A 12246-nucleotide genomic window follows, 5' to 3' on the forward strand; every position below is an offset into this window, starting at 1 on the left:
TCGCAGAGCTGACTCGGCTCTCATGCGGTACAACTGATGCTTTCGCCTAGGCTATAGAATATCCACGGAAGTGTTACTAGTATCTCATTCCAAAGAGTTTGTTTATGTTTGTTTCTATATAAAAATGACGATACAAGGTAAAGTATTTGCCTTGGCTCTTGTTTTAAATTATTTTGTTCTGTTATTATGCTTGTTGTTATCATCTGTTGACGTTGTTTGTGAAAGCAGAACGTGGCGGTTGGTCGGTGTTGTATTTATGCCGCCCCTCCTACTCTGTGATTGGTGTAACAGTGTTGAGCGCTGCATTTTACCCAAAGTTGAACATTCTTCAACTCTCGGCGACCGGTAAAAAAAAAAAAACTAAAACGGAAATAAAAAACAAATTAAAGCCAAAAATAAATATATATACAGTGCAATGCATAAGTGAATACACCCATGCTAAAGTTGACTAAAAAGAGGAATAAAAAATCATATTTTGGAAATTGAACTTAATGCCTTAATTTAAAAAATTAGGAAAAATCCAACCTTTAAGGACACCAATTTTCTTTGTGAATGAATAATGTATCGTAAATAAATAAATGTTCTTCCTTAAAATACAGGGTGCATAAGTGAGTACACCCCTATGTTAAATTCCCATAGAGGCAGGCAGATTTTTATTTTTAAGTATTTTTTTTAATTTTTTTTTAGGATACTATGCATCCTGATAAAGTTCCCTTGGCCTTTGGAATTAAAATAGCCCCACATCATCACATAGCCTTCACCATACCTAGAGATTGGCATGATTTTATTTCAGTTAGCCTAAAAGCTAGTTTGATTTGCATTGAGAGATGATCTTATGGAAAGTACCCCATGCCAATCTCTAGGTATGGTGAATGCTATGTGATGATGTGGGGCTATTTTAATTCCAAAGGCCAAGGGAACTTTATCAGGATGCATAGTATCCTAATTTTTTTTTTTAAAAATACTTAAAAATAAAAATCTGCCTGCCTCTATGGGAATTTAACATAGGGGTGTACTCACTTATGCACCATGTATTTTAAGGAAGAACATTTATTTATTTACGATACATTATTCATTCACAAAGAAAATTGGTGTCCTTAAAGGTTGGATTTTTCCTAATTTTTTAAATTAAGGCATTAAGTTCAATTTCCAAAATATGATTTTTTATTCCTCTTTTTAGTCAACTTTAGCATGGGTGTATTCACTTATGCATTGCACTGTATATAAAAAATTATATGTATATAATAATAATAAAAAATATAAAAATAAAAAAAATCAGTCGCATATATCAAAATTACTCAAACTTAAACTAAAATTAAAATATGAAAATAAAAGCTAATTCAAAATATGAATAAATAATTGAATACAATATAAGATATTTGTGTATGATTTGACTACATAATACACAAGTTTGTGTTCATTTCTGATTTCATCACTTTATTATTATTCTAGCAACATTTTGAAAAAGTAATCATCAAAAATGAATAGATGTGTCCAAGCTTTTTACTGGTAATGTAGTATATGACATAACATTGCAGACTTATTCCAGCCAGACAGCTTAAGAGAATGAATGTGAGTGAGCAGCAGTAAATAAGGCAGTAAATAAAGGTGCTCCAGCAGTAAGTAAGCCTCACGGTTCAGAGATGTTCAGATAAGCACTGTTCGGGTGTTAGGTGGGCCAGCTTGGGTCTATGGGCAAGCTTCGCTGATCTATTCAGAGGGCAACATTGGCCCATCAGTTTGTCAGCACACGGGCCTCACTCAGTGTACTCTTACAAGATCCCAGAGTGCATCAGGTTACACGCCGATTAAAAGAGAGGGGCTGATGATTAAATTATAATGCTGGCTCAATCAGACTCTGAGATCAGATATCTGATAGAGTACAAAGAGTGACACACAGAGGAGGAGAGAGAGAGGGAGAAACACTACACAGACATTTACAGAATCCATGATGATCATTTAACATTTAACAAGCATTGGGGAGAGGAATACACCAGACAGGACATCATGTCTCACTGAAACTATATTACTCTAAAAAACTATTATTGACACATCAGTAAAATCCCAACTCTCCCTGCATTCAATGATGGCGTTCAATGATGGCGAACTGTGATTAAAAGAATATTCTGTCATAATTTGCATCGTCATTCAAATTACACTGGCTACTCTTTTCTGTAAAATGAAAGTGAATTAGAACCATGTCATTAAAATGGTGCACGTGACTTGCACTGTAAACCCAAATAATGTGGTAAAACTATTATTTATTTTTTAGGTAATTACAAGTTACATAAACATTTTTAAGTTAAGAAATTCAAAGTTTAAGTAGGCAGAACTGGCAGATTTGTATTTTATACTCATAAATTTGAATGACTCAACTTGAAATATTTGAGTAGGCTAATTCATATATATATATTTATATAACTTAAAATGATCATGTAATCTCAGCAAATATTTTTGTAGTGGAAACTTGGCTAACTTTAACTGATTCAGTAAATGCTAACTTGCTAATTGGTAACACAATGCTTTGATAGCATTAGCATAGCAAAACAACTGCTGAATGAATATGGCAATATAGAATATTTAGTAAAAATCTGTTCTCAAACCAAACTCATACTCCACTCGTCACCATGATGGTAACCCCCAAAAACCCCACATGACAGAAACTCTTCTAAATTGGCATAGCAAAACATTAAACACTACTAAATCTCACACTTAACATTAATCTTGCACAAAAAAACATTATAACACTTATTTTAGCATTTTCTCGCCCTTTCGAGTGTCATGGCAAAGCATGCGGGGAAATAGAAATCCCAGCCCAGTTTCAGTTAAATTTAAGTTTGTCTGAATTAAACGAAACAAGTTCATAAAACTCAAAACAATGAAACAATTCAGATGACATAAAATTAGTCCATTTTGTGAACTCAAAAGAACTAAAAGTTCTACATACTCATAAAAGTTAATTAGATTGAACTACTTTAATTAATTAGAGTCAGGTAAACTTAAATTAAACAATTATTTTGAGCATTAGGGTTCAGTGTGTGCATTAAAGTCTTCTGAAACCACATGATATGTTTGTATGAGGAACAGAATGAAATATAAATGGTTATTCAGTGAAAAACATCCCCTCCAGTGAGCTGTTGCAAGTGAGCTTGTGAGCTGAACTCAAGAACCAGATCAGTCAAATTTGTGAACGAATCATTCCGACTGGTTTTGTAAACTGGGTTCATTGAAAATATCAGATTTAAAAGAATTTTCGCAAAAAGTTTATACTTCTTTTATAAACTTGAACGCACCTAGGAGAGCTAGTTCATGTCAACTTAAATTTTGGTCTGTTTTTCACACAGAACTATAACACCTTGAATAAATAAATACATTAATTAATACATTCTTTACAAAACCAAAATTAATTAAATCTTAATTATTTTTTAAATGGTGAGTATAAGGACTGAATAAAGAAGAAGAAAAAAGATTCAATAAATACCTGGCATACATTTAAAGAAGAACTTCAAGTCATATGGAAAACTTTACAGCCCCAGTCCTCGGTCACTTTCATTATACAGAAAAGAGTGGCCAGGATACTCTTCAAAAATTCCTACGGGGTTAAAACGGCATGAGGGTAAGTAAATAATAACATAAGTTTCATTTTTGGGTGAACTATCACTTTAAAGTGGTCATGTATGAGACCCCTATCAGATCCATTCACTTGATTCTATTGAGCAGAAGGCAGGGAGAGCATCAGTGATGAAAGCTGTCAGTGTGAGGTTAGGTTTACCTCCACCTCTCACAGGGCTCTCTGCATTATCTCTTGAACTTCTAGTCAAGGGCCTTTTAGCACTGATGGGTTACATTTCCTATGAGCCACAATCAATACCTGTTAAGCAACACTTTCATTTCTTAATTAAATGAAGAGAGAGATATTAATTTTGAAGCGTAAGGAGCCTTATGGTGTCTGACAGTTTATAGTGATTACCCTCTTCCATGTATGCAAGCACAAAGGTAATTAGACTTCTGTCAGCACAAGATGTTTTTCCTGAGCAAAACCGATACAGCCTTTGAGCAACTGCGCCGTTAAACGCTTCCGCATCTCTACGATGGCCTTCTGACACTTTTCCGCAGTTAGTATTGCAATCTTGTTGCCGGATATGGATTTTCTCAATTTCTTTCCACCATCATATGGCACGTGTGAGCACTTTACTTTCTGTATCGACAGAGTTATTCAAAGCAATGTATAATAACTAGGAGTCAAAGGACACGGATGCAATTTAAAAAAAAAAAGTCTTTCATTCCACCTTTCTGGTTAAATAGACCCATCTTCTTATTAAATCCGAAGAAAATGACCCATGCCGCTGTGTATATCTGGTAACCTTGGGGAATGAATGGAAGATCTGACTGACAGCTCCTACCTACCCAGACTCGTCTGACCCCTGCGACGGCGCTCCACTATCCTGGTCTTCCTGTATCTTATTTACAATCTAGTCTGGCCTGTAATGAAAGCTTGGCCATGCACTATTCATTGTCCACTCTAAAAGACCCTTTACTGCACTCTGAATGGCTCAGAGAAAGAGTGAGAGAGGCAGATCAGCTCACCATCAGGGTATGATACCATTTGGCCTCGGGTATCAAATCGGCCACCACGCTCAGGTCACAGCACGGCTCTGAATCTACAGTTATATATAAAGTATTCAGTGTGAGGTAGTTTTCAGGAGCGCTCCAAAGACAATAGGCACGGAGGAACATCCGCAGTTTCAATTACAGCAAGGCCATAACGTTGGCTACGTCTAAATGCTTCTTTCCTTTTACCTTTTCAAAGCTTCTCTTGGGCTTTAATTACAGAGTTAGAAAGTGATTAAACAGCCACGTCACCAACAACGGAAGTGTCAGGTTTCAAAATATCTTCGTCTCGAGCAGGTGGTGCGCAAAAAGTAGTTTTTGGTAGATAGTAGTGAGTGTATGTGCTTGTCAAAGTAAAAGAAGAAAAAAAACCCCACTTGTTATGGCCTTGTAATGACACGGGCTGGGAAAACTGCAGGTTTAAAGCCCCATAGACCAGTGGGTTGAATTATATTCCAAAAAGGCAATATAGGGCCATATCCCAGATGCCCTATTCTGATACAAATAACTGCATGCAAGCACCATCAGAGCGCTTTGTGTTTTACATCACAGGCAACAAGCACCGGGGTACAAAAACAAATTATAGCCCAGTCAAATGGCAACAGGGGTGAGCTCAGCCAGCGTCATAGAAAATACAGTACATCTGGCTCCATGTCAAGGTCTGACCTACTCAGGTATGCCACTCTCTGGAGGATCGAATGAATACAGAAACCTCACACACAGTCACAGAAAACGGTTATGATCTTACGGAATTATTATACACTTATGATAACATTAAAATATCATTAATATACAGTTATAGTAATATTAAAGGGATAGTCATTCCAAACCACTATGCATTTCTGTCTTCTGAAGAATGTTGGCAATCCAACAGTTTTGGGTCCCATTGACTTCCATTGTATTTTTTGTCCATACAATTAAAGTCAATGGAAACCAAAACTGTTTGGTTAACAACTTTTCAAAATATCTTCTTTCATGTTCCACAGAAGAAAGAAAGTCATAGAGGTTTGGAATGACATGAGAGTTAAAAAAAAAAAATTGGTGAAATGATTATACTACAAGTATAACAATAAGGAATATTCCAGGTTCACTGCAAGTTAATCTCAATTGACAGCACTTGTAGCATAAAAGCACACAAATTAATTTCAATTTGTCCCAGTTTTCATAAAAGCAAAAATCTGGTTTACAATGGAAGTGATTGGTGCCAAAATACTCAGTTTCAATAGTACAGCTACAACATGTGAACAATATGCATGTTCACATAACATGACTTTATTGTGAAAAACTGCTTAGGCTACTAACCTTTTCTGTGTAAAGTTATATCCCATTTTAAAATTTGCTGCCATGACAAAGTAATGCCGACAAGAACTTAAACAATTAAACATAACAGGTTTAACAGGAACATTTCTTCATTTAAATCTTCCAAAAATGACCTTGTATTTTTTATATAAAGAAAACAAGGTTTGAGTCAAATTTCTTTTTTTTTTTTTTTATATTATGCCACAAATGCTGTCATTTAAGATTAATAATATTCCTTTAATACTTGTCACCACCATTATTTTCAAATAAAATCTGTGAAATTTCATAGCATCATGTTTTAAGGAAAAAACAACAATAATAAAATCACGTGAATCACTGCTTGGAAAGCAAGGCATTGCAGCTTTAAATGAGACAGGGCTATTTCTCACTGCCATAAAGGGACAGTGCTGTGCTGTATGGATTTTCTGTAGAGTTCAATTGAGTGAGAAGTTGTTTGGCTTGCAGTATTGACTTTCCCTGAATGCAGGCTAGTCAGGTGCTTCTGCTCATCTCCAATTATGCTGTCATAAAAACACCACAGTGCAATAGTGAGCTATGGTTGCAACTTGCAGGTCTATGACATTAAGCAGCAAGCTGAAATCCCTCAAGGTTAATTTTTCATTAATAGACGTCTGGTCCTTCACGTCTTAAGATTGCTCTTATATTGTTCATAGTAAGGAGGGTAATCAATAATTTTAATCGAAATAAAGCGCTTGAGATTGCCGAGATTCAGATGGCAGGGCCAGACATGACATATAAAGTTATTAAGGTGTGGACATTGTTGATAATAGAGAAGGATGATCTGACCAAACTAAATCTGTGCATGTCAGGAAATGTGCTCATCCCTCAGACTCAAAATCAATATAAGAATTGTTCTGATGCTTTGAAACCAGAGAGAGAATTTGATAAGCATTTCACTTACAGGCTGCGTCTAGCTCCTCTTGGATAAATTTGCAAATCTGCGAATACTGTGTAAAAGATACGCAGAAATAAATAAAATAAAAACGCATACATTAAAATAAAATGATTCACAATAACAAAGCACATAATTTAAGTGATTTTTTTTCTTGCATAAAAACTGGTGAACTTATCTAAGCCCCAATCTTCTCTATGCATTGCTGTGGCAATTTTATTCGAGCAGATGCAAATGTATTTTGGAAGTACATGCATGACTATAATTCTGTCATCATTTACTCACCCTCAAGTTGTTCCAAACCTGTATGAATTTATTTCTTCTGCTGAACACAAAATAAGATATTTTGAAGAATATGGGTAACCAAACAGTTGAAGGGCCCCATTGACTTCCATAGTATGGCAAAAAAAAAAATCTATGGAAGTCAATGGGGTCCAAAAACTGCTCGGTTAACGAAATTCTTCAAAATATCTTCTTTTGTGTTCAGAAAAAGAAAGAAATTCATACAGGTTTGGAACAACTTAAAGGATGACAGAGGAGTAAAGCTGTATCCCTTTACGTTATTTTTTTTTCTGCATATTCAAAAATCATGTAGCATTAAACAAAAATAAATGTCCACTTCCTTATTTGCTCGTGATGATCGATGGTCACTTTAAGAAAGGAAATGTATACTGTAATTTTAAGCCTTTTTTACTTAGTTTACCGTTTAGATTGCCAATTAAGGTTTCAGCCTTTTTGGAGTTACCAAAAAGTATAAAAAAAAATACCAAAAAGCAATTTTATCTAGCTCTTACAAACCACATATCCAGACAGAACAACAGAGTCGAATGCAAGTGACACAGCTAAGTGAAAAATAAGAGAGTGTGACATATTACATGACCACAGACAGCCAATAACAAACCCAATACGCCACCGTGTTCCCGTTCCTACTGCCGTACCCTCCCCTGTGTGTCAGACGTCTCAAATAACCTATATCAATAAATCTCTTCAAGGTGTGAGGTGGAAGCTATTTGCTTGCCCATCGATAGCTGATTTTACCAGAGGATAATCATTTTTTTTCTCCCAGCGGCCTGGCCTGATATTAAGTCGATATCTGCTGTCAGAGTTCATTTTGGCAACAGAGGCAGGAAAGATTGTGGCTTGGGAGAGCAATGACGAGCCTTATCTGATGTTTTACGTGATTTACTTGATGCGTGGCTTCAACGACAACATAATAAAACTGTCTGTCGGGCCTAACTGTATTAGTTAAAACAGTAATAATATATAAACAGACCTATGCGCGAAAACTCCGGGACGTATCAGCCATGTGCGAGACAATTCACATCGCCAATCAGTCAAGATAAAGATCTCCCCTCAGCAGCATGAAAGGGGAAGTGAAAAGCGCTAGAGAGAAAAATCAATAAGGAACCACTCATTGAGGAGGCCACATGTGTGTCACTGTCAATAGGAGTTAATAGGCCTGGGTCCATCTCAGCAGACTGGCCCGGCTCGGGCTCACTGCGTCCCCCCTCCATCACCTCATAGTGACAACTTAATACATACTGATAGACTGACTGCTTAATGCCACACCAGCCTTAGCATCTAATAAACAGGCTTGTTTAATAGGCCAGCATTAAGAGAGAATGAACAAAAGACGATGCATTTTAGATTAAGGTCACCATCCTGAAAGTGCAAAAGGTGAAAACAAAAGGGTAATTTGATATAGGCGCTTCTTCAATACGCATATTCTGTGATTAGATCGGAGTATCGCATACTAGCTTGATCAATTTCAATAAGACCTTTAGGTTACACTTTATTTTACATTGTACTTGCTCAAATATGTACAGAGTAATATTAATTAACTACATGTAGAGTTACGGTTGGGTTAGGGTTTGGTTTAGGGTTAGTTACTTGTAATTATGCAAAAAAGTGCAACGTGTTACTGTCACCTTAAAATAAAGTGTTACCAAACCTTATAGCCAAGAGTAGGTTGATCGCCAATGGAACATGCGATGCAAGCTGCCATTATGAAATCTAAATTTAATGACATTTGTCCAAACAGAAGATAAATGGTAAAAAATTAGCTTGTTAATTGGGGTCTGCAGGTCACATTGTTTGGTCCAGTTACACATTCTCCCCCTCATTAACACCCATTAAGACCTCATTTAAGGGGATCTCATTTTTTTAATTGATTCTGGTTTAATTAATTTGTAATTAAAGAGGACCTCAGGAGAAGTTCTGCAAATTTTATGGCCCTTTGAAAAATTACATGTAATCCCTGAGTTATAATATGAATGAAAAATTGCTAAATAGAAAGAATAGTGGAGCAGAAAAAAACCATCAAATACCTATAAGGTTCATTATTTAAAAATCATAATATACCCTAAAATACATATGTAACGTGCACAATCGATACTTTTACAGCATTTAATCTTGGTTAGTGTTCATTTCTACATATTCTATTCGATTTTAACCATTTCAAGTTGTATAAATGAAACATAAATGACCAATAGTATACTTACAAATCAGGATTTATCTAGATTAATAAATGCTGTGGAAGATTGTTTTTCATTGGTTAATGATACCAAATGCATTAACTAAATGTAAGCAAATTGAATCAAGAATCATCAAGAATTACCTTGTGAAGAGCCGTCAAAGAGTCAAGTACTGTTTGCACTGAAGCACTTCACTTCAACCGAAGCACCACACCGCAATTCCTACGAATGAAAAATCCAACAACAGAAAGACAATGTCATAATATGTTAACTATGATCACTTAGCCTATGATACATATAAAAGCACATTCCTTTCCCTCCAATATGAATAAAAAGGTTTAAACTGAAAAGCAAATGTGAAAAACACAAACCAAACATCTGTTGCACTCTCCTTGCTTCAGGTCAGACACATAAGAGGAAAAGAGATCTATAATTTTTTAATGGAACATAGAAATGTATAAATAGAGAATGGTAAGTGTGAAGTCCTGGCTCCAATTGACATTTCAATAAGTAGAACACAGCGTTACCGATCCATTCCCAACTTTCCTGAAACAATTATTGAGATGGTACCTTCAGGCCATGTGTGCTCGGCCTCCCTGGAGCCCCAGTGGCTGAAACAGTAATTGACTAAATTGTAGAACACATCGGGGCCATTTACTGTACAAATGTGCTGAAAATGAATCGTTTAAAAAGAAATGAGGGTGACTCTCAAATTAGCAGGGAAAATGATTGAGATGTGGCTCAGGGAATTAGGAAACATGATTTAGAGGTCTGCTAGAGCCTGTGTGTGTGTGTGTGTGAGAGAGAGAGAGTGAGTTAGAGCGGGCCGTTTTACACACCACACGGGTCTGACTCGTATTTAAACACTGCAGCAGCACTCACACACACCTGACCTGTGCTTAAGCAATACACCATCATGATAATCATCTAGTGAGCACACTGTCAGCTAAGACTGGATTGATAGATTCCGAAAATGTATCCCTCAAGCCTAATCAACTGCTGTCAAAGTTGCATTTGACCCCAAATCACAATACAGATTTTTTTCTGTCTAAAACAATAATGCATTTGACCTCAATCATAACGGCAAATCCCATGACACCATGTCACTTCTTGCTAATACATAATTTGTGCATAATTTCTACTGGCTGGGGAGAGACCGCTACCTAAAAAACGTTTACCGCCACCCGGGATATTTCACCTACTCATTTTTAAAAAAGCATAAAACAGGCAACGACAACAAAGGGCAGAGTCACAGATCAAAGGACACAGCCCAAGATTGGTTTCAATGTCAACTGCTGCGAGGTGTTACAAAGTGATCTTAGCTACACATTACAGAGTGTACCCATTTCCTAAGAACAATTCCAATAAATTACACAGTGTGGTAAAGGCGCTGACAGATTTGATTGATTGTCCTGCAGCCAGTGTTGATTTTTGCTTCTTGTGTCTTTTTTTTTCCTCGCAGCGTTCTTTATTTCTTAATCATCCCTCACAGTTCTCTACCAATTAACTGTAGATTTGTGCTCCTTGGTGGCCTGTAGATCTGTGTGTAATGATGTGTTTATGATGAGCACTCTGGCATTTTGGACTGCTAGCCAGATGAAACTACGGTCTCATTATGGTTATCCCTAGGTAGTTCATGGTAAACATAAATGCACATTAATCTATACACACAACTATACATAGCTACACAGATCTAATACACAGAGCAGGGACTAATCTAAAAGAGACAGTATTACCCAATCTAGCAGTGTTGAGGAAGTTACTTTGAAGTTGTAGTTTGTGAGGAACGAGCTAATCATAATTTGAAACAGTTTAACTATGCTGCAAGCTATAAATATAAAGCTAATGACATAAGAGTTATTAAAGGGGCTTTATATACATACAATAAAAGGATAAAATCTAAATTCATAAATTTAGAGATGTTTTTTTTCCTCAATTAGGGTGAAAGTAACAAACTTGAAGGTAAATGTATACTACAACAGAATCACAATCATGGTAGAACATGCACGGACTAATTTTTTTCCATCAGTTAATTTACATGAATCATCTAAAATGGTTCTCCACAAGGGGGCCATCATTAAATTATATATTTTTTAAATTAATTAAAACTTGATTAAAATATTTAACACCAAAAAAAGAGACTTAAACTGAACTCATATTTGTAGTAGGAACACGAATCAGTCAATAATTTTGTAATCAGATCATTTACATGAAGCATAAAAAAAACTATTCAGTAGAATGAATTGAACTTTCATTACAAAGAGAGAGAAAGAGGACCTGATTAGGCGTGTCTGATTATTCTTTTAAATCAGACATTAAAACAGCCATGTACTGCTATGAAAAATCATTGCTACTTTTACTTGTTACTCCCCAACACTAGTATCTAGCGTGTCACTCCGGCGTTCAAAATGTTGACCAATTTAAGTCTATCAGTGATGGAGCCGCCCCTGGCTATTTACAGCAATGTTCACATAATCTTTCTTTAATGGAAAATTTGCTGCTTATCGATCTACACTTTGCAATGCCTGCCAGCCACACTCCAATTATGACAGCTGTCAAAAGCATTCAAGGGCTCTCCACACACCTGATGTGAAGTCACAGCACACTGTTTACTGATCTGTTTATTTTGAAGTGATACTACTACAGTTTTTTTTTGGCATTAATAGTTCTGTGAAGAATCTTTAACATCCATGGAAACATTCTAACGCAAAAAAAGGTTCTTTTAGATTATTAAAAAGTTCTTCATATTAAGGGGGTGTTTACATGACATTAAAAATGTATGTTTTGGGGGCTGGAAAAACACAAACCTTTGAAAACGGGTTTCAAAGCGCAAGTTTTTGAAAATTATACCGTTATCGTCTCCATGAAAACTACAAAAATGCGAATTTGTGAAAACGGTGACGTCATGCTCATGCGTATTACGTGTTCAGTCTAGGCATGTAGTGTTTC

At 36.0% G+C, this 12246-nt stretch overlaps 1 protein-coding gene across 4 annotated transcripts in view; it reads right to left on the bottom strand.

Moving 5' to 3' along the window:
* The window catches only part of skor1b (SKI family transcriptional corepressor 1b), a 53291-nt gene that overhangs the window by 36769 nt on the left and 4276 nt on the right, over window positions 1-12246 (bottom strand). For all 4 annotated transcript variants that reach the window (XM_084124001.1, XM_084124000.1, XM_084124002.1 and 1 more), the window contains exon 2: window positions 9441-9519. The gene's annotated coding sequence lies outside the window, so the exon portion shown is untranslated. The remainder of the gene's footprint in view (window positions 1-9440; window positions 9520-12246) is intronic.

This window comes from Abramis brama, assembly GCF_963993115.1.
Source record: "Abramis brama genome assembly, chromosome: 9".
Taxonomy (NCBI): Eukaryota; Metazoa; Chordata; class Actinopteri; order Cypriniformes; family Leuciscidae; genus Abramis; species Abramis brama.